Raw genomic sequence first — 3528 nt, 5'->3', positions numbered from 1 at the left:
AAGCCTGGATCTATAAAATTGATAGAAATAATACTCCTCACTATTATATACTTCAAGGTTGTGGATTTCAGGGAAATGTTAGTGAGAATCTTAGACATCATCCTGATAGTCCTCTGTGTTATATGCTTCCTTTGTCTTCTGCGGGAGAACAGATCCATTGGTCACAATGAAGAGGAGAAAAGGAGTGAGTCCTGTTAATACTTTGAACGAAAGTGTCGTAGATTGGACTCCTGCAGGCTCCGCTCGCCAGAAAGGACAGACTAAAGAGTTAAGATGGCTGCACACCCATGTTTATTGCTTCTTTGTTCGCAATAACAAAGAGCTGGAAACAACCCAAGTGCCCATCAACAAACGAATGGATAGAGAAGCTGTGGTATGTTCACACAATGGAATACAATGCAGCATTGAAAAACAAGGAACTCATGAAATATTATTTAAAATGTGTGACCCTGGAGGACTTTATGCTGAGTGAAATATCTCAGTCACAAAAGGACAAATATTGCATAGTGCCACTGTTGTAAACAAGACTGACATTGGGGTTGAGGGAAGACAGAAAAGGTGGGGATGAATAATGTATACTGCATTGAATCAGATGAGGGAGAGAACTATTTAAAAGGGATATATGAGGAGTCTCCGTGCACAGAGGAGCCTGTGTCCTGTGTCCTCATTCCCACCCCTGCCTCGCATCCAGCCCAGGAGGGTCCCTTCCGCCGCTGCTGCTCAGAGTCGAGCTGTGTTTCCCAGGGATTGACGACAACCCCTCACTCTCACCCTTGTTGTTGTTGTTATCCTCCCACCCTAGCAACTGAAAATGCTGAAACCAATCAATGTGCAGGTCACCACCAGGGACACGGAGCTGGAGTTCACCATCCAGCCCAACACCACTGGGAAGCAGCTCTTTGACCATTGGTCTTCGGGAAGTGTGGTACTTTGGCCTCCAGTACGTGGATAATAAAGGATTTCCTACTTGGTTGAAACTTGATATAAATGTGTCCGCCCAGGAGCTCAAAAAGGAGAACCCCGTCCAGTTCAAGGTCCGTGCCAAGTTCTACCTGAAGATGTGGCAGAGGAGCTCATCCAGGACATCACCCAAAAGCTCTTCTTCCTCCAAGTGAAAGACGGCATTCTGAGTGATGAGATCTACTGCCCACCCGAGACGGCAGTGCTCCTGAGCTCCGACGCCGTGCAGACCAAGTTTGGAGACTACAACAAAGAAAAGCACAAGTCCGGGTACCTCAGCTCCAAGCACCTGATCGCCCAGATGGACCAGAACAAGCTCACTCAGGACCAGTGGGAGGACCGCATCCAGGTGTGACACGCGAGCACTGTGGGATGCTCAGAGACAGCGCTGTACCTGAAGATCACGCAGGACCTGGAGATGTTCGGGACCAACTCTTTTGAGATAAAGAACAAGAAAGGAGCTGACCTTTGGCTCGGAGTGGATGCCCTCAGGCTGAACATTTTTGAGGAAGAAGACAAGGTGACCCCAAAGATGGGCTTCCCTTGGAGTGAAATCAGTTTGTCATTAAGCCCATTGACAAGAAGGCCCCCGACTTCGTGTTCTGTGCCCTCCTCCCGAGGATCAGCAAGCGCATCCTGCAGCTCTGCACTGGGCAACCACGAGCACAAGCCTGGCACCATCAAGGTGCAGCAGATGAAGGCCCAGGCCCGCAAGGAGAAGCACCAGAAGCAGCTGGAGCGCCAACAGCTGGAAACCGAGAAGAAGAGGAAGGAGACAGTGGAGAGAGAGAAGGAGCAGATGATGCGGGAGAAGGAGGAGCTGATGCAGAGGCTGCAGGACGATGAGCAGAAGACCAGGAAGGCGGGAAAAGAACTCTGACCAGATCCAGAGGGCCCTGCAGCTGGAGGAGGAGAGGAAGCCGGAGCAGGAGAAGGCGGAGCGACTGCCTGGAGGCTGACGCTGGGGGCCAAGGAGGAGCTGGAGCGCCAGGTGGTGGATCAGACAAAGACCCAGGAGCAGCTGGCTGCGGAGCTGGCCAAATACACCACCAAGATTGCCCTTCTGGAAGAGGCCCGGCGGCATAGGAGGACGAAGCAGGAGAGTGGCAGCACAGGGCCGAAGAGTTCCAGTTCGACCTGGCGAAGACCAAGGAGGAACCGCACCTGGTGATGACGGTGCCCAGGCAGTCACCTCCTGTGTACGAGCTGGTGAACTACCACGTTCAGGAGAACATGCAAGAGGAGGGCAGCGAGTACACGGGCTGTAGCGCCCAGCGGTCCCGTGAAGGAATCTTGGATGACCACAACGAGGAGAAGCGCATCACCGAGGCCGAGAAGAACGAAGGCGTGCAGCAGCAGCTGAGGACCCGACCAAAGAGCTGTCCCAGGCCCTAGACGAGAACAAGAGGACCCACAACGACATCATCCACAATGAGGACATGCGGCTGGGGCGTGACAAGTATAAGACCCTGGGGAAGATCCGGCAGGACAACACCAAGCAGAGGATTGACAGTTCGAGGCCATGTAGGCGCAGCCGAGGCAGGGCTGTCCCCTGAGCGTGTGTTCCTGGGATTCGCGGACTAGAACCCCTCCTCATATTCCAGTTTCCCACTTCAGTGGGAGCGTCCTGGGTTTCTTTATCATAGTGCCAAACAGGTGTTCGGTTAGGATCACACGGCCACTGCCTGTTTTGTGCTTGGAGCAGGACTGAATTGGAGTTTAGGAACAATGCCTTTAAAAGTTCAGAGAGGAGGTTTCATGCTAGCATCTACTGCCGGTGCCAGTACAATTAAAACCCACCCGTGGCACATGTTCTGTGCCTTACTTTCTTCTGTGTTTGAAATTAGTTTGATAATTGATCTTGTTCTTGATTTCTAGGAATAATCCATCTTTGTATGTTTATATTTTTGAGGAGTGCAAATTGAGTCACACACACACACACACACACACACACACACACACACACACACACACTCTTTCTCCGTCTGGTACAGTCAGCTGACCAAATCCCACAGCGCTCACGCAGATTAAATGAGCGAGGCAGACACTCATGCTTACTAAACTGTTTTTATTTTGTTTTGCTTTAACATTTAGAGGTACACACTGTTGGCCTTCTTCACCTAATTAATGATCAGCAATAGTGTATAGTATTTATATATAAGTGATAATATAGATTTATAACATTAGCTTAAAAAGGGAAAGTTTAGTTCTGTATATTACCTTTTACAGACTATTAAAAGAATTCAATGTGGGGGGGAAAGGGATATATGATTGGGTATTATTGCCATGACAGGAATGAAGGCTGCATAGTGGAGTGGACTTGGGGGGAGGGATTGCATAACAATGAAAGAGTTTCTCTTTTACCTTTCAGGAAGAGTGAATTGGGGGGGAGGGCGTGGGCAGGGAGAAAAGTGCAACAATGAATAAATGGAAACCCTAAGTCTTTGTAAATGTTCATTAAAATTAATTAAAAAAAGAAGGAATGTTGCAGACTAAGGGTAAAGTAATAATGAGACAGACAGCCTAGAATGAGATAAGAGAGAGTAAAGACAGGGGGCCAGCAGTCCT

General features: G+C 49.3%; 1 pseudogene; it reads left to right on the top strand.

The window, feature by feature from the left end:
• Window positions 1-811: 811 nt before the first annotated feature.
• On the top strand, window positions 812-2516 carry LOC102854390 (annotated as a pseudogene).
• The last annotated feature ends 1012 nt before the right edge of the window (window positions 2517-3528 follow it).

This window comes from Elephantulus edwardii, unplaced genomic scaffold (assembly GCF_000299155.1).
Source record: "Elephantulus edwardii isolate Elephantulus edwardi_28Jun2011 unplaced genomic scaffold, EleEdw1.0 scaffold00308, whole genome shotgun sequence".
Taxonomy (NCBI): Eukaryota; Metazoa; Chordata; class Mammalia; order Macroscelidea; family Macroscelididae; genus Elephantulus; species Elephantulus edwardii.
The sequence above is the reverse complement of the archived record's forward strand: the minus strand, read 5'-3'. Positions and strand labels throughout refer to the sequence as shown.